The 20729-nt window shown below is 35.2% G+C and overlaps 1 long non-coding RNA gene across 1 annotated transcript in view; it reads right to left on the reverse strand.

Moving 5' to 3' along the window:
* Positions 1–6089: 6089 nt before the first annotated feature.
* LOC307096174 overlaps positions 6090–20729 on the reverse strand; it is a 238014-nt gene continuing 223374 nt past the window's right edge. Inside the window, exon 4 of the long non-coding RNA XR_013813245.1 lies at positions 6090–6158. This is a non-coding gene — a long non-coding RNA (uncharacterized lncRNA). The remainder of the gene's footprint in view (positions 6159–20729) is intronic.

Here is a 20729-nt window from a genome sequence, read left to right on the forward strand (position 1 = left end):
AGCAATGTCTCTGTAGATGCAAAATAAACACCTCGATTAAGGAAAAAAAGGCAGCAACTAAAAAGTAAAAAAGTTTTCCTAATTTGACCATTCCAGATGCTTAAAATTGTCTTCCAAAATGAACTAGTACTTTAATTAATAGTCCAAATCAAACAAGAAAATATATTGAGAATTTCAACTAATTCCTAATGTCCAAAGGGAACAGATAATGCAAATTTTTGTGCTATTTACTAAACCTTACATTTAAAAATGCTGCTAACAGAGTCTATTTAAAAATTTTAGTCCCTTTTTTGCTTCTAGCAACAAACAGTTCCTGTGGCATAAATACATATGGGGGAGAAGTTTTTTTTAAATATGTCAAAACAACATTGAAAGAATGTTAGAAAGAGATGTCAATAATAATAGATGATAGCTATTGCACACTTGTTACTAGTTTATGCCAAACATTGTTTAAAGTGTTGTACATATATTACCTCAGTTAATTCTTAGAGGCACAAAACAAAACAACACATGAGGTGAATGCTATGATTTTCCTCTTTTATAAATAACTGGATGCCCGGTACACGAATTTGTGCACAGGTGGGGTCCCTCGGCCTGGCTGGTAATCAGGGTCGATTGGGGCCATGGGAGGTTAGCCAGCAGGGGTTGGGGGGGGCACAGGAGGTTGACATTTTACCACTGATCTCACCACTATCCCACTATGGCAGTGTTCGGCAAACTCATTAGTCAACAGAGCCAAATAACAGTACAACGATTGAAATTTCTTTTGAGAGCCAAATTTGTTAAACTTAAACTTCTTCTAACGCCACTTCTTCAAAATAGACTCGCCCAGGCCATGGTATTTTGTGGAAGAGCCACACTCAAGGGGCCAAAGAGCTGCATGTGGCTCGCGAGCCGCAGTTTGCCAACTACGGCACTATAGTGACCAGTAATTAGGAAAATGCTGTCATAAGAAGAGATGGTGAGAGAAGGCAAAACACCATACCATTTATTTGAAATAAGAAAAAATATTTCTACTTTATTTTTTCACTCAAGCATGAAGGTAATTAAATTAAAGTGTCTCGTTTCCTTCATTGCCTGATAGAAATCACACTTGTATAATTGTTCAATTTTCTAACTTCAAATACTGTCACAAGTGGCTGATTTAATATTCCAAAAATGTGGTTTACTTCAAGTAATATAATTTGGTTGTTAATACATTGTGTGAATACCCCATATATATTTTTAAACTCTTTATTGTTGAAAGTACTACAGATATCTCCTCCTCCCCCATTAACCCCCTCTACCATGCACTTCCCAGGCCTTCACCACACTATCATCTGTGCCCATTTATACATGCATATAAATTATTTGGTTAATCTCTCCCACCCACCCACCTTCCCTAGGAGATTCAACAGTCTGTTCCATGTTTCTATGTCCTTGGATCTATTTTGTTCATCAGTTTATTTTGTTCAATAGATTCCACATATAAATGAGATCATGTGATACTTGTTTTTCTCTGACTGGCTTATTTCACTTAGCCAAATACTTGTTTTTCTCTGACTGGCTTATTTCACTTAGCCCTCAATGCTCTCTCAAAGGGTAATAGATCCTTTTTTTTTAAAAAATGTTTTTAATGATTTTTAGAGAGAGAGGAAGGGAGAGGGATAGAGAAATAGAAACATCAATGAGAGAGAACTATCATTGATGGGCTGCTTCCTACACACCCCCTACTGGGCATTGAACCCACAACCTGGGCATGTGCCCTGACCAGGCATTGAACTGGTGACCTTTTGGTTCATGGATCGATACTCAACCACTGAGTCACACTGCCTGGTGAAATCCTTCTTTTTTACAGATGCATCGTATTCCATGGTGTAGATGTACCACAGCTTTTTTATCCACTCATCTACTGATGGGCACTTGGGATGTTTCCAGATCTTAACTATTGTAAATTGTGCTGCTATGAACATAGGGTGCATACATTCTTTCTGGTGTTTTGAGATTCTTAGGATATATTCCTAGAAGTGGGGTCATTGTGTCAAACGGCAGTTCCTTTTTTAGTATTTTGAGGAAATGCCATACTGTTCTCCACAGTGGCTGCACTAGTCTGCATTCCCACCAGCAGTGCACGAGGGTTCCTTTTCCTCCGCATCCTTGTCAGCACTTGTCATTTGTAGATTTGTTGATGATAGCCATTCTGACAGGTATGAGGTGATATCTCATTGTTGTTTAGATTTGCATCTCTCAGATGATTAGTGATGTTGATCATTTTTTCATATGTCTCTTGGCCTTCTGTATGTTCCCTTTGGGGAAGTACCTATTTAGGTTCTTGGCCCATTTTAAAAATTGTATTATTTGTCTTCCTTTTGTTAAGTTGTATGAGTTCCTTATATATTTTGAAAATTAACCCTTATCAGGTATCATTGGCAAATATGTTCTCTAATACAGTGGGATCCCTTTTAATTTTGTTGATGGTTTCTTTTGCTGTGCAAGAAGATTTCTCCTTTAGCCCACTTGTTTCTTCCTAACCAAAATGTGAATAAGGTTTGTTTTGTTTTGTTTGTTTGTTTTCCTTATGTGACTTGTGTTTTTTAAAGTTTTGTTTTTCACGGGTGAAAATAGAGTTTGCACTATATGACACAAGAACCACAGATACACACATACACACATAGTCACAGTTTGGGGGCCCTTATATACCATTTTAGCATGTGTAGGCCATAAAGGGGTACTCATAAAGAATCCTATCAAGAACTAATCTTCAGGGGCTAAAAATAAGACCATCAATAATGATTACATCTTAGTGTAATGAACACTTTTCTTGGCTCCATTCCACAGACATGGAACAAAAGCATTGCTTTTGTCAAGTGTAATATTCTAGAGAGAAGAGAATTGGGTTGTGTCCAGAGGAAGTAAATCAGTTTTGTTATACAGTTAAAATCTTCTGCAGTTAAAAACTGAATAAAATAGAATAGGCACCAAACTGTTAAAAATCTAAAACCAAACAATCAAACAAAAAACCCTTGCCTAAAAATAGGACTGAAAATAGTCTTTTCAACTATTTTTTTGCCCCAATTGCTTTAAAGTTAACAAATCTACTTGGAATCTACTTGCACTTTCCAATATTGGATTATATATTGTATTATAAAGGTAGACGTAAATAGGAAATATGCTACATTAGTAGTCAGAAGAAATAAATTCTAGCATAAAACATTAGTATAGCTCAGACCTTATTACTAATTATTTCTTATTCTCATTGATGTACAAATGTAGAACTGTTGGGGAGCACACACAACTTGGTTGGAAAATTTGTAAGGAGGACATTCTGAGAAAAGGGAAGTGTGCTAAAGGCGGCCTGCCCTGTTTACTGAGATTCTGACTTAGGGGAGTGTTGAAGGTGGCGCCCCTAATTATTCCTTGACCTTTCCAAACAAGTTTGTGCACAAGCAGACCCCCAGGTGTTTACTGGAATCTTTATGTTTAATCTTTGGGTGTCCTTGCTTAAAGGACACTGCAAACACATGTGTCCTCCCAAAATTACTTACCCCACTGGTTGTATCTAAAAAATAAACTTTATCTCAAATTGCTCTTACAATAAAAGCCTAACAAGGCAGGCAATCAAGATATGCGTGTATCTGTGGTTCTTGTATCATATAGTGCAAACTAAAGGAACTCTGTCAGATTCCTTTAGTCAGGCAGTCCCTTAGCCCTCTCTTTCACAACAATCCTGTGTCAAAGTAATCATTCATCTGTCACCCGGGGTCTGCTGGTCAGCCCCAGCATAGGACATTTTGAAGAACAGCTAAAGGCAAAATTAACATAAAACTACGCTACCCACAGTGACCCTTAAAAAGCTTCACGGTGTCAGTACTATTATATAGCATGCAGTCCCACACTTCGGTTGAAGCCTGAGTCAATATCATATCTCCCTCATGGGATGAAGATAATTTCTGGTCTACTTGATAAATAGATATTGAAAGGGGAAAATGCTGGAATATATTATGTATGCAAATAGAAATTTTAATATGTTTCTAAAAGTAAATTGAAGATCAATGGAAGGACTTGTATGCATGCATATAAGCATAACCAATGGACACAAGATACTGGGAGGGGGTGAGGGCATGTGCCAGGGGGGTAGGGGAGGCCGGGGGAAGGTCAATTGGGAAAAAAGGAGACATATGTACTACTATTTGTAATACTTTAAACAATAAAATAACATTTAAAAAATAAATAAATAAAACAAAACAAAAAAGTAAATTGAGTATAGTAGATTAGACAGTAGAAACATATTCCAAGAATCTGATGGAAGTTTAAAATATATATTGTTAAAAAAAGAACTACTTCTTCATTTATTTATTCAAGTGAAAAATAAATACTAAGCAATCTGTATACATGAAAACAGTTTAAGTTAATTGTATATATTCTTTCAAATTAGAAAAATGTAAAATAAATTTGGGGACACTTAAATATGAATTTGAAAGTTTACATAAGTTTGAATGCTCATTGAAATATCTTTAAAATGATTAATAATATAGTATGCCTGGAGAGTAAGAACAAATATATCTGTTCTATGCAAAATCAATTTTCAAAATACATTCCAAGAAGTTGATAGAATCATATATTGTGAAAATTAGCAGTTGTTTTCTCTACATGGGACAAAAATATACATATATTCTTCTTGTCCAAATTTTGCAGATGTTCTCAATCCTGAGTGATTTATTTATAGCACTCTATTCCTGTTTTGTTCCTTTTTAAACTTCAGCACACAAAAAAAGCCCAGAACACAGAATCTGGAGAAAACCTTAACTATGTTATTTTCTGATGAACAACAATAACAAGCAAATCCTGACACCTGGGAAGAGAAAATGAAAGTTCATTTAAAACAAATCTTGGGTTTTATTCCTCCCCACCCCCCTCCCCAGATGTCAGACCCATGATATAAATTCATGGTTTGGAATCTGCTACTTGAAAGAAGCAGTTGGCTGTGGAGAGAGCCAAACATGTAACTTTATAAGCAGCAAAGGTTTGAATTATTCATAAGGAAAATACTTTTTTTAGAGATAAATCAGCCACCAAACTGTTGAAATGAATTAAGCTATACTGGTCAACAAAAATAAGAACAGTCAAGATTACAAAGAATGAGTATAAAAATATTGTTGGACTCAGTACTTTATTGGAATGGGAATGTAGGGTGGAGTATCTTGTAGAAAAATCTTTATTTTAAAAGATAATATGAATATTTGGTTTTAAATCTTCCTTACAGCAGTATTACTTATGAATATTACCCTGTTAAATGTGTGTTCCATAAATGTTGCCAAGTGAGATTTCCCATTCCTAAAACAAATACTAAAAAATGTCACCTTCAGTGGATGAGCCCAGTTATGTTTTGAATGCATCACTATATCAGATTATTTTGATGTGTTGATAAAGAACTTGGTACTTGTCTATAAAGGTTAGAAACAATAAATATTTATGATTCCCTGACAACTTGGTTTAGGAACAACATTTTGATAGAATTTCTGATAATTGAGAATATTTTTAAAGTCTATTTTCACAAATCTTTGAAAGCCTTCATTTTTTAAAAAATATAGTTTTATTGATTTCAGAGAGGAAAGGAGAGGGAGTGATAGAAACATCAATGGTGAGAGAGAATCATTGATCGGCTGCCTCCCGCACACCCCCCACTGGGGATCGAGCTTGCAACCGAGGCATGTGCCCTTGATCAGAATCAAACCCGGGACCCTTCAGTCCGCAGGCCGATGCTCTATCCACTGAGCCAAACCAGCTAGGGTGAAAGACTTCATTTTTTAAACTGGGACAAGCAGATACACATCTGTAAATATAAAACAATTTCCAAAATCTCATTGGTATTGGTATAAATTGTTACACGAAAGCCTTTAAAACTTCTCAAAATATGTAACAATACATATGGGTATACATAGGTACATTTATATACATACATTTTAAGTAACAATTCATCCCAACATTTCCTTCCTCTTGTATCATTGTCTAAAATGTACAAGCATATAAACTTATTGTTGTTTGTAAATAAACAGTGAAAATACTTTACCTGGTCTATTGCTCCTCTATGAATATTTTAATCTGAAATGCTCTCAACGAATGTTACATTTTCAACAGAATCTACTGTGAAAGCAATGTATTGGGTAATACATTGTAGTCTGGAAAAAAGCAAGAAAATAAGTATTGATGAGGATGGTAATATAACAGACTTCTGGGGATGGCAGTCTATACTGAAGATTGAATCTTTGACACTAACACCTAGAGAAATGGAACGTCAGGGAGAATGAAGTGTCATCAATATTATTGCCAAAAGAAGCCACAAGGAAAAAAAGCATTTTTAAAGTTGTGCCTATATGCAAGTCTATCTGAAGCTGATAATTAGAAGGTTGTAAAGATTGGGTGATTGATCAATATGGACCGTGAATTGCCCATCTATTTTTCAGAATATTAAAATGACCTAGGGGTTAGAGTTCAATGGTATTGTCAATGGCTCAACCAATCAGTAAGATTTTCAGGGACTCCATTATCTACGTAATACAATAATTATTGTTTTTACCTGGGATTGCTGTCAGAAATTAACTCAATACTTCTCACAGATATTAACAAACAACAATGGTTGATATGACCCTGTTGTACATTAGAGTAAGTCCCATGAAGACAGATAAGAGGCCAGGTTAAGTTCCTTGGACTTGATCCTGGAAGCCTGAGGGGTGGGAGGAAGTGATCTTTTGTGAATAGGGCTCTCCTCTGGGCCACTGCTAAATGGAAAAAGGGTTCAGGCTGACCTCCATTGGTATTCTGTTGTCCCTACTTTTTCATACATTTTGAGTGGCTCTTTCTCAGGACATTTAAGATAAAATTAGAAGAGCTGGCCAAGCTGAACCAGCTAGCTGCAGATTAACTCAGAGAACACCCAATGTTTGCAGAAATTATATTCAGTATTAATCCCACCACAAACACGACTCAGGTTTGAGCCTTCTTGCTGTACATTGAGATAGACGACAGGCCTTTTGACCTTTACTTGGCTTAGGGTGATATTTCCAAGGTGTCCTTCCAAGAAATACTTGAGGGATGCTCAAGTTAGATTTCTGCATTTTATCCTGACAGTGTCTGAACTTACATAGATAGCTAAAGAACTTGGCTCAACCATACATTCATTTCTATGATATATATCCTCACAGAGTTCAGAGCACCTACACCAATCAGATTTCCAAAACAGCTAATTCTTAGGCAAATATGCCATAATGAAAAGATGACTAGGTTTGAATAAAAAAGGGCTGACCCCTGGTAAATTACATATTTGGATATGCCTAGCCAATAAAACTTATCCAGGCTCTGGTTGTGGAAAGTTCTGGGGATATTAGGATAATCTGAGACCAGACCTTATTTTCTAGAAACTATAATCTAGGTTTTGCCTGGTACATAGTAGGCAGGCAATTATTATTTGTTGTATAAACCAATTTAAATGAAAATCTCATCTAACATCAACATATGTGTTTGGGTTTGTTTGTTTTTTGAAGCATTCCTCTTGGTGAATATTTAGTTATTTAAACCACTGCCATGTAATCCTTAACCATTGACTATAAAGAAACAAAATTATATATGTAATTGCCTGCTCATCTCATCCTTCAGTTAATTCATCAAATATTTATTAAGTACCAACCATGCACCAGGAACTATTATGGACATTTGTAATACATAAGTGAACAAAGCAGAGCCATTTATCTCATAATGTGTTATTACTTTTCAAATAGTCTGATAGTAAATAGGTAATCAGCAAATGGCTTTAATTCACATTTTACAACAGCTCCTACTTTTAACCATGTTTTAGCTGGCTAAAATGTTATACCTCATGATACCTAAGTTTCTTTGAATATTTATATGTAAATAATAAAAGTAGAACCATAAGAAAAAAGAATGTGAAAATAATTTTTTGGGTGCTCTAGGTACTGCTCTGTCACTTTTCTTGAACTCCGAAAAATAGCTAGTACAATTTAATGATTTCCAAAAATATTTTGTATGATTTTTATACAGGTGACATAAAGATAAATTTGTTTTATATATGTAAACTTTTAAGTAATAACTTTCAACAATCCTGGATTTTTACTCACATTTTTTGAAATGATTTATTTCTGGCTGTATTTTGCAGATAAAAATAACCACATAAATATACATAATAAGACATCTAAAATAAAATTTTAAAAATATAATTTGCAGGGGATAATATTTTTATATTTCCATTCTTTATTGACTAGATTTTAATTTAATAAGAAATGTCTACTAAGATTTTTTCTATAGATTTTTTCTATTGCTCACCTCTACTAAAAACCATTGTAATATTACGTGCCTATTTGAAAAACTACTTTGATTCATACACTTTAGTTCACATATGTAAGAGAAGCAATGTGTTAATAAATGGTCTATTGAGTCAAAGTTTTAAGTAGTTTGATATTTAAATGAGAGATTTGTGAATTTTTCAGTATCTGAATTTGAAACAAAATGCCAGTTTTCAGTTAATCTAAGATATAGTTTGGCAGCTCACTTGTTCATCTTAATTGAATTTGGAAACAACTTCCCTTTTTCTAAAAAAAACATTTTTTTCACATTAGTGAAATTGTCCATTTCCTTAAAATTTATTTTCACTAGTTAACTTTACTTTATCATGCAAAGTCTTGTTGTTCATTATTGTTGTGACATTCTTTTCCATGTCATCTATATTAGAAGACTAAATATTTTAAATAAATAATGTGCAATAAAATGAAAGGGATTCAAATTCTAACATCCCCCTTTCTAAGCTTATAAATTGACTGCCAAGAATTAGCTATGAAGCTTCATAAAAAATTGCCAAAACCAAAACAACTAAATTCCACAATGATAATAAAATATAGTAAACTAATGAGAACTTCCAAATCATAGTAATATCATAAAGAAAATGAACAAAATTATAAGATGCTTATGAATTTTTAATATTTAACCTGAGGAGATCATTGAAATATGTAGGTAACATGTCTCAACAGGAAATTGGGGCCATATATGAATTCCTTCAGTGCAACTTTCCACCAGAAACAATTCATTCAAAATTTTGACTATTAAGCAACTACATATTAATATCTATTAAGTGTTTAACATGGCTCTAAAGAACTTCACAATATAATGATGGAGGTAAAGGGTAGACAGACCCAAAATCTTATTTTAAAATACTAGAGTCCAGGTGCACAAATTTGTGCATGGGTGGGGTCTCTTGGCCTGGCTGACAATCAGGGCTGATTGGGGTGGTGAGAGGTTGGCTGGGGGGAGGGGCCACAGGAGTTTGGTTATGGGAGTGCACTGATCACCAGGGGGCAGCTCCTGCGTTGAGCATCTGCCCCCTGGTGGTTAGTGCACATCATAGTGGCCAGTCATTTGGTCATTCAGTCACTTAGACTTTTATATATATAGATGGTTATTATTGTACAGAGAAACCAAGGCCCATAGCCAATGTCTAGGAAGATATTGCCAGTTATGAGAGAGAGTCAAACACATGTATATGTATATGCATGTTTGTGTGCAGCATAAGGTATATGGAGATAAGGCACAAAAAACATGTAGAAGGAGATCACTGAAGACTTCATGAAGACTACGAGTTTTTATTTTAATTTGGCAGGCAAATAGGGATCATTGAAGGGTTTTAACATGAAAGCAACATGACTGAAATTGTGTTTTCAAAAAGATTATTCTGTTGGTTTAGTGGTCCCAAGAGAGATACTGCATAAACCAGATATAAGGTAATTTTTAGAATCAAAATAAGAAATAATGACCACCTGAGTTATAATAACAGAGGGAATGAAGAGAAGGGACCATATTTAATAGATGTTTAGAAAGTAGAATTCATAAACATGAAAATTGATTGCATGTAGAAGGTATGGGTGGATAAAGAGCACCAGATGACTGTCAGGTTTTAGGTTTGGGTGATTAAGAAAGGGGTGGAGTCAGAAACCATAACAAAGGAGAAGTAGCAAGCTCAAATAAGATGGAAAGATGATACTTCATATTCTAAGTTGGCATTCAATTTCGTGTGGGACATCTGTGTGAATATAATAATTATCATAATAATAATGAATGCCATTAAGTAATTTTTATGGGCTGGTACTCTTAAGTTTATTATATGTTCATGTATTAAATCATGTGATCTTCACAACAAATGCTTTTGATAGGAAATTTCATTATTCTCATGTTATAAACAAAGCAAAGAAAAATCAAGTAATTAGTAAAAAATTCTACGTCAAGTATTTTTATTCACATCAGAGCTAAGGAATCAAACCCACCTTTAGTTATGTCTCAATCTCCTAATTTCCATGGCCCTCACCCCATGCTAAGCATCTCCTCTGTATTAACAATCTGATAAAGTCACTTAAGTTTTTTAAGACTTAATGTGCTATACTTATTGGAAATGTATGTAGTAATAATAGAGAGAAAGTTTAATTCTAATGAATTAGTTTTCATAGTAGAATTTTGGTTACTGGGATGAAAGACATTGGACTAGGTATTTTATAGGTTAGTGTATCAGATTATACTATAATATATCTGGTTTGCCTATACTTAAGGTATGGTTATAAGCATGGGATTGAAAAGAATAATTGTAAATCTATGAATAGAAATTTTGTTACTATCTGTATTTTCACATGTTATGAAATAACTAGAGGCCCAATGCACAAAAATTCATGCAAGATTAGGCATTCCTTCCTCCGGCTGCTGGCACCGGCTTCCCTCCAGCACCAGCTTCCCTCCGGCACCTGGGACCCAGGCAGTTTCCCTCCTCCAGCTGCCTGCAGGCACCTGGGACCCCAGCCAGCTTCCCTTGAGCCACCCGCCAGCACCCTGGACCCCAGCAGGCTTCCCTAAGGCCACCCGCAGGCACCTGGGACTCTAGCCAGCTTCCCCCTGGCCCCCGCTTCATCAGGAAGGATATCCGAAATGACATCCAAAAGATGTCTGGTCTAGTTAGAATATTACTCTTTTATTATTATAGATTATAATATGCTGTGTTATGGAAAGGACATTCAATTTTTTAATCAAATGAAGAGTGTTTGAATTCCCAAAGCACATAAATGCCAGGCATGTTACATATAGGAGCACTAAAAACATTATCAATAATTCAAGCAAAAGATTCAATTATACTATAATAAATGCCTGCCCTTTTATAATGATTTGAAAATTCATAGTAAATTTGTGCAACAATCATTCAACTCTTCATTAGATTTTAACAAGATTATCAATAATTTAATCCTTATTTCTAAAATATGTTTTTATTGATTTCATAGAGGAAGAGAGAGGGAGAGGGAGAGAGAGAGAGATAGAAACATCAATGATGAGAGAGGATTAATGATCGGCTGCCTCCTGCACTGCTCCTACTGGGGAATGAGCTTGCAATCCAGGCCTGGGCCCTGACTGGAAACTGAACCCTGACCTCCTGGTTCATAGGCTGATGCTTAACCACTGAGCAATACCAGCCAAGCAATTCAATCCTTATTTTGACTAAATCTACCTTTTTTCTTCCCCCAAACAGTTGTAAGTGTTTTATGATTCCTACTTTACTGATGAAGAATTTATAGCTTAACAGATATATGTAACCTTTCCAAAGTTACATATTTGAATAGGGGGAAAATTTGAAGGCAGATCTACTAGAATCAAAAATTCTGTGAAACTCCTCCCTCTAAATAACCATGAGACCGCTACTTTTGTTTTACAGTCATAGAACTTCAAGAATGGAAGAAGCAAAAGATGTCAAAATATTTTGGGCTTCATTAAAGAAATAAACATTAGGAAATTTATGATAAAGATAAAATAATTAAATTTTCTTAGGTTCAAGTGTTTCAATATGAGAAGTATATAAATGCATTGATCAAGCTGTGTATGATAAAGTCCCAAGAAAAAACTTGAAAGGTATCTTGATAACCAGTATAATGTATGGCTGACAGGTTAAACTAATAGAAACTCTTTCTGTAAACCATCTACATTATGGTACTACTTATTCCAATCTATAAGTATGATTCTCAGTTCTTCTTTTCAGTCATGTTCATTCTTATTTTCCTTATTATTTGCTATATTTGAGTTTTTGGGTGTTTTTTTTGGGGGGGGGGTCTTTTTGGGTTTTTTTAAATATATTTTATTGATTTTTTTACAGAGAGGAAGGGAGAGGGATAGAGAGCTAGAAACATCGATGAGAGAGAAACATCGATCAGCTGTCTCTTGCACACCTCCTACTGGGGATGTGCCCACAACCAAGGTACATGCCCTTGACCGGAATCGAACCTGAAACCTTTCAGTCTGCTGGCCGACGCTCTATCCACTGAGCCAAACCAGTCAGGGCTATATTTGAGTTTTTGAAGCATGTTGCTATTCTTAGTTACAATTGCTCCTGTATAATTAATTATTTTTTTTACATTTTCAATTTTGTTATTTAATTTATTGGGGTGACATTGGTTAATAAAATTATATAGGTTTCAGGTGTACAATTCTATAATGCATCATCTGTATATTGTATTGTGTGTTCATCACCCCAAGTCAAGCCTCCTTCCATTACCATATATCAGCCAAAATGGGAAGAAGAAAAACATGCCCCAAATGAAAGAACAGTAGCAATCTCCAGGAAAAGAGCTAAATGAATGGAGGCAAGCAATTTATCAGAAATAAAGTTCAAAGAAATGATTAGCCCTATCTGATTTGGCTCAGTAGTTAGAATGTCGACCCTTGGACTGAAGGGTTGTGGCTTTGGTTCTGATCAAGGACACGTACTTTGGTTGCAGGCTGGATCCCCAGCCCTGGTTGGGGTGCATGCGGGAGGCAACCAATTGATGTGTCTCTCTAACATTGAAGTTTCTCTCTCTGTCTCTCACTCTCTTTTCCACTCTCTCTAAAAATCAATGGAAAAAATATCTTCGGTTGAGGATTAACAAAGAAATGATTATAAGGATGCTCAACAGCATAAAAAAAAAAAAAAAAACACCAAACACCACACATAGAAACCATAAAAAAAGAACCAATCAGAAATGAAGAATACAATATCTTAAATGAAAAATATTACTAGAAGGTACAAATAGTAGGTTGGATAAAGCAAGAACTGAATTAGAGATTTGGAAGACATGGTAGACAAAAATAGAATAGCAAAAGGAAAAAATAAAAATTTAAAAGAATAGTTTAAGGGGTGTTTGGGATAATATAAATAATAACAACATTCACATTGTAAAGATACCAGAAGGAGAAGAAAGAGAGCAAAAGATTGAGAACCTCTTTGAAGAAATAATGACTGAAAACTTCCCTAACCTGACAAAGAAAAAGACATACAAATCCAGGAAGCTTAGAGAGTGCCAAACAAGATGAACCCAAGGAAGCCCACACCAAGACAAATCAGAATTAAAATGGCAAAGGTTAAAGACAAAGAGAGAATTTAAAAGTACCAAGAGGAAGACAGTTAGTTACCTACAAGGGAGCTCCCATAAGTCTGTTAGCATTCATTCTTTTAACTGTAAACTGACCTCAATTAACCTTTCATGTCAGTTTAGCAAAAAAGGACTTGAGCATGTTTTTTCTCTCAAGAAGACTATGCAAAGTCACCAAATTGGAAGTAAAAGAAAACAATGTAGCATTTATCTTTTGTTGGCCCAAGCCTTTATTAATGATGGCTAATGGTTGTTGCTAGACAGAAAATAAAAATGCCATGTACTTAATGTTTAATATTCTGCTCATGGGAGATTTGTTAGGTGAGATAGAGTTTCATTACAAACACCAATGGGAAGTGAAAAAAAAAAAGGTGATGGGACAATAAGGGCCACTATGAATAGTTGTGCAAAATGAGCCTTGACCAAAAGTATTAGGCATTGGGAAAAGTAATGCTGAAATCCTCTCGGAGTTCAGTGTGAGAGCCTATGCTTTCACCTGAGAAGATGGTTATGCTTCTAAATCTCACAAAGATGTCACAAGGGTAAGTCTGGTCTGTAGGAGAGAGTGTGTTTGCTTTCTCAGAGCAAGCAATGCACTAAACCATTTTCAAATTCCCCTCCCCAATTATTTAGAATGGTATGTTCTTCCTTTCCTTTCCTTCTCTTTTTTCTATTCCTTTTTCTTTTTTAAACCTCATTGGCTCTTAATTTCCTGAGGTACTGGGTGTTCTGAGGTAATGAGCACATGACAATCTGTATGCTAAGTGTAGCTCATAAGCTTAAAAAGTGTTTACATTTTTAAAGGGTTGAAAATATTAAATATTTTATGATGTGGTAACTATATGAAATTCATATTTCAGTATCCATAAATAAAGTTTTATTGTAACAAGTCATGCTCAGTCATTACGATTGTCTACGGATCCTTTGAGCTATTACCACAGTGTTGAATAGTTGCCATAAAAACTGTATGGCCTGCTGGCTGAAAATATTCAGTATCTGGACTTTTACATGAAAAGTTTGCTGACCCATGAGCTAGTAAGTTCACCTTAATTCACATGTATCATATGCAGATTTAAGTCTTTGCCTTCTCTATCAAAAAGAGTTTCTAAAATTTAGTCATCCTACTCTTCCAGATACAGTGAGGGAGACACCCTTACAAATGGAAATTTCCCTTATAAATGTAAATGTCTCTAACAAAAGGGTAACTTCTACTCAGCTTTTCAGAGCTTTTTCTGTGTCTGCAGTTTCTTAAAAATAACCAGTTCAAGACCTATTTTAGGTTGGCAAATTCTTCTCCTTTTCAATGAATATTTTCCTTATGGAAGAAAGTGAAATAGCTTTTTTTCTATTTAATTTTTCCTTCTAAACTCTGCATGTTAGAGGTCAAAGTGGATGCAAACTCATGTCAGGGCTGATTCCACTATACTCATAGAATCAGGAGTATAAGAATATGTCTGAAGTCACTTTTATGTTTTAATGAAGAAGATACAGAATAAATACAGCACATCAAAGATAATCCATGCACAGTGATGTGGACAATTAACTGCAAGTGATTCTGAGTTACACGCCCAACCCTTTAAAGTGGATAGCTGATAAGGAAAGTATTGCATCTTAGGAATGTCTGGTTCTTTTAAATATCAAAACCCTGTATAGTTTATTTTCTCCTGAAGTATCTAGCAGTCTTTTATGCTATTCTGGACTATTCTATGTTCATTGTTGGCATAAGAATATTTACAATCAAAGGACAAAAATGAAAATTATGTTCTCCCTTTTAATTCTAAACTGCATGTTTGTAGATTTCTAATCTCATCTGGCCTTTACAAGGATGCTCTTTTTATCAGTGAGAGCCAGCCATTGGGGCAGTTAATTATGTAATATCCCTGAGCAGCCTTAGAGGAAATATTGTGAGGGAAAAAAGTTGCATGCTATTCCTTTTATAGGAAATTTTTGTTTTGCACCCAAATCAATAGCAAATACTAATAGGATGAATGGCAGAAAAAACAAATGGGTATTGACACATCTCCAGTTTATCAGAAAGTAATGAACCAGTTCTCCTAGAGATATTTTCACAGATTGGATAAGTGCATGGGCTCTGCAATCAAAAAGATTTGCCTTTAATTCTCAACTCTACCACTTGCTATTCATATGATCTTGTGCAAGTTTCTTAAATTTTGTACTATACTTTGTAGCCAAAATAACATAAATTAGACTTAGATTTTTTGGGGGGAACTAGAGCTAGTGTATAATTTGCACAATATGGTGTTAAATATGATATTTTATTCACTGACTTATACTCAGATAATAATAATAGTACAATAATTTAAAAATATTCATTAAAATGAATTATGAAACTATTATCATTATTTAGGTATAAATTAGTGAGTGTAATAGTGAAACCCATAAAATTCCTAGAAGAAAACATAGACAGTAAAGTCTTTGACATTGATCTTAGCAATATTTTTTGAAGATGTCTCCTCAAACAAGGGGAACAAAGAAAAAATAAACAAATGGTACTACATCAAACTAAAATGTTTTGCATAGCAAAGATAACCATCAACAACAACAAAAAAAACACAACCTACTAACTAGGAGAAGATATCTGCAAATGATACATCTGATTAGGGATTAATATTCACAATATATAAGTAATTCATACAACTTAACACCAAAAAAAAAAAAAGCAAAAAATACCAAACAGTACAATTTTAAAATGTTCAGAGGACCTGAATAGCTATTTTCTAAAGAGGACATACATATGGCCAATAGACATACAAAAAGATGTTCACCATTACTAATCATCAGGGACATATAAATCAAAATAAAAATGAGATATCACCTCACACCTATTAGAATTGCTAGCATAAAAAATTCAACAAACAAGTGCTTGTGAGGATGTAGAGAAAAGAGAACATTTGTGCATTGTTGAGGAATTATAAATTGATGCAGACACTATGGAAAACAGTATGGAGAATTCTCAAAAAAAATAAGCTTCCATATGACCCAGCAATTTTGCAAATGTATATTTATGCAGAGAAAACAAAAACACTAATTCAAAAATAAATATGCACCCCTATGTTTATTGCAGCATTACTTATACTAATCAAAATGTAGAAATAGTACAGGTATGTGTCAATAGATGAATGGATAAAGAAGATGTGATGTATATATACACACACACACACGTGTGTGTGCATGCAATGGAATATTACTCAGCAATGAAAAATAATGAAATCTTGCCATTGTGACAGCATAAATAGACCTAAAGGATATTATGCTAAGTGAAATAAGTCATACAGAGAAAGAAAAATACTGTATGACTTCACTTATATGTGGAATCTAAAATTAAAAACAAAGAACAAATGAATAAACAGAAAGACAGAAACAAACCCATAGTTACAGAGAAAGTTGATAGTTGCCAAAGGGGAGGGAGTAGAAGGGATGGGTGAAAAAATGTTTTTAATTAGTGACTACAACATATTTAAAGGGGAGGGGAAAGCAATAAACTTTTAAATTAAGAGATACATGTAGACCTATTAATTATTCTAAATTTCATACAGGTATAGTTATAACAAATAAGGTTGGACATTATTTAGACAAGCTCATGAGGAACTAATAGCTGAGATAGGGCCTCAGAGATAGAGTCAACCACATGCTAAGAGAGAGAAAGATATTCAAGGCAGAAGAAACAATGTGAAGAGAGGTCCTAACAGGGAAGATTACATGAGAAACTACATTATTAGCAATATTATTAGGATAAATTGAGTATATTCAGTACACATGCCTCTATTCATTCCATTGTTTTGACAAGTGCTTTGGGGTAGAGGGAGCAAATACATGCTTAATAGTTTTGGTTTGATTTTAGAAAGCATTAGGGAAGACAATTCAGGGCTACTGCAATAGGTGTCCAGACTATGGCAATAGGGGAGATAGATGGGACTCAACTTTGAATATAGTAAAGACAGCTGTGGCCCTAGCTGGTTTGCTCAGTGGATAGAATGTTAGCCTGCAGACTGAAGGGTCCCAGGGTTCAATTTCGGTCAAGGGCACATTATGTGCTGGAGGCAGCCAATCAATGATACTTTCTCATCATTGATGTTTCTATCTCTCTGTCCCTCTCCCTTCCTCTCTGAAATCAATAAAAATATTTTTTCTTTATTAATTAAGGTATTACATATGTGTCCTTATCCCCCTATTGCCCCTCCCCACTCCCATTTATTTAAAAAAAGAGAGCTGTGGACTTATAGCCAAGAAGCAGAGTGTGTGGGGGCGAAGAGGGAGGGTAGATCAATGGAAAATTACTAGAAGCAGACATGAAGAGTAGGAGGATTCTTGTTAAAACCAGTTTAATAGAATTCTTGCTGAACGCTGGCCAGTGTGATCAAGTATCAAGGGTAGGGGATGAGGAATGTGAACAGATCTCAAGTGTGATCATATAACAAGGGTGGGGAGAGTGTCACGAAATTGACAGAGCAAGATCTTCCTGCTGTTGGGGTGGAAATATTTTCCTTCTACCCTTTTATGTTCTTTGGCAGGTCTAATATTTAAATTGACATGAGACATATTAACAGGAAAAGAACAAATTTAATCTTCTATGTAAAGGAACCCCATAAAAATGTGAGCCCCAAGGGCAAGTTGTGCATTTTAGGCTTATATACCATCCAGACCTAAGGAAAGGGATAGGGACCTGGGAATTCAAAGGGGAGGAGGGTAATGCTCAGGATAATAAGAAGAGCAGATATTTGCCCTTCTATGCAGATAGGCCATTCAGACCAAAGTTATCTCTGCTAATAGCTTTCTTTCTAAGCCAGGCCCCCTGTCCAGATTCTTTTATGTAGTTAAGAGAGGAGGAAAAGTTTTTCTTGAGTCCAACAGATCTTGATTGCCTTCAACTCAAAATATCGCACATGCCAAGATGGCACATTTGGGGGTCATGTATTCTGTTCCCCTTCACTACAACTGACTGGGAAGGTTAAAGACAGCGACCAAGGACTGGGCTGAGTCAAAAGATGGTTCAGAGGAGCCTGTCTAAAACTTGGTCAAGGAGAGAGATTTTGTTAACACAATGACCCTGTCACTAATTCTTGTGTCAGTCTTCTTAGATTTGCTATATTTGACTAACCTTCCACTTAAACTGTTTTGATTTGTAAATCAAATAAAAGAGCACAGAGTATTGCCAACACAATCTTTTATTTCTACAAATCCACTGACATCTTACTTCCTTTTGATGCTAATATAGGGAATAAATATGATCAATCATGGAAATGATGCTATTTTCCTGGTTTATGAAACAACTGCTAAATAAAGGCAGGAAACCTTTTTCCAGCTGTCTCATTGTCTTTTTAAGCCTGTATTATAAATATCTACAACATTAGGCAAAGAGAGAGAAGACCATGGAATATTAAACCATTGTGGCTCCTTGGAGCTAAATTTTGGGTTTTCATCAGATTCAGAGCATGTGGGGTCCAGAGGCATGGAACGTGCTAAAGGGATTCAGCAGGAATAATTGAAGGAAACTAAGACCAAAAATTATCCAGAATAAAGCCTATAGCTAATACCAGGAAAATTTGCTTTATCATGAATATTTTACCTAGACCTTACCTATCATCTTCATCGGAAGGCATTTTGCAATTATTGCAAATACTGATCGGGCAAGTAATTAAATTTCTGAAAAGGCCATAAGTCTGAAAGTTCTTTAAGGACAAATAAAAAAATAAATTTTGTGTTTCACATACTAGTACTCACAACTATAAACCTACTTTTGCCAACCTCTATATTTAAAAATGTATTGGGAAACAGAAATTTTTTCTATCACTACATTGATCATATTTTCTTTTTCATTATCCTGAAGGCATATTCCAGTTTTCTATCTAATCCTGATGAACACAATACTAGAGTTGTATTAACGCTTTAAAATTTAGAAGAAAAAAATTAAAGATTAGCTTTCACTGTCTTTCATTGATTCAGTGAAGCATGGGACTTGCCAATTATTCCAACTCATTTCTCTAATACAAAAAGTTACCAGCTCTATCACTAGGAATATATGAGCTTTATTAAAATTCAATCACTTAGCAATTTTAGAAGGCATTTAAAAAACAATTCATTTAATGTTCATTTGAAATATATTTGACTTCTTTAAATATTAAAAAACTATCCACATATAGTTACTGCAAAAATAACAATTTAAAACTTTTATTAAATTTTGAAGCATATATATATGTGTGTGTGTGTGTGTGTGTGTGTGTGTGTGTGTGTGTGTGTGTACTAGAGGCCCAGTGCATGAAATTCGTGCACAGGGGTGTGTGTCCCTCAGCCCAGCCTGCACCCTCTCCAATCTGGAATCGCTCTCACAATCCAGGACTGCTGGCTCCCAACTGCTCCCCTGCCTTCCTGATTGCCTCTAACCGCTTCTTCCTGCCAGCCTGATCACCCCCTAACCACTCCCCTGCCAGCCTGATTAATGCCTAACTGCTCCCCTACCAGCTTGTTTGCCCCTAACTGCCCTCCCCTGCAGGCATGGTCACCCCTAACTGCCCTCCCCTGCAGGCCTGGTACCCCCCAACTGCTATCACCTGCTTGCCTGGGTCCCCCCAAACTGCCCTTCCCTGCAGGCCTGGTTGCCCCGAACTTCCGTCCTCTGCCAGCCTGGTCACCCCTAACTGCCCTCCCCTGCAGGCTTGATCACCCCCAACTGCCCTCCCTTCTAGGCCTGGTCCCTTCCAACGGCCCTCCCCTGCTGGCCATCTTTTGGCAGCCATCTTGTGTCCACATGGGGGCAGCCATCTTGTGTGTTGGAGTAATGGTCAATTTGCATATTACTCTTTTGTTAGATAGGATATATTTACTGGGGTGGGGGAGAGAGATTGATCATCTCCAATATTATAAAAATTAAAGCATTTTTAATTGAATCTTCTTAATGTAATTGTATTTATTTGAGAAATAAACTAAAATTAAAATGTTCGGTTAAATATGACTACTGCTATCTTTTTAGTAATATATTATGTTACTATGTAAATGACTACATTTCTCAGTGCTTATCACTGTGTTCAGCATTGAAGACAAAGTTCATAATTTATTAGAATTATTTTGTTACATACCAGGTCAGGGAAGATTGGGAAGCATAAATCAAAAAGCTTTTGCACAGCAAAATAATAATAATAATAACAATAACAATAATAATAATAATAATCAAGTAAAAATTTAATCAATTGAATGGTAGAATATATTTTCAAAACATATATTCAATAAGGGTCTAATATCTAATATATACTCAGTAACTCCTGCAAGTCAACAGCAAAAAATAAAATAAAATAG

Source organism: Cnephaeus nilssonii (genome assembly GCF_951640355.1).
Source record: "Cnephaeus nilssonii genome assembly, chromosome: X".
Lineage (NCBI taxonomy): Eukaryota > Metazoa > Chordata > Mammalia > Chiroptera > Vespertilionidae > Cnephaeus > Cnephaeus nilssonii.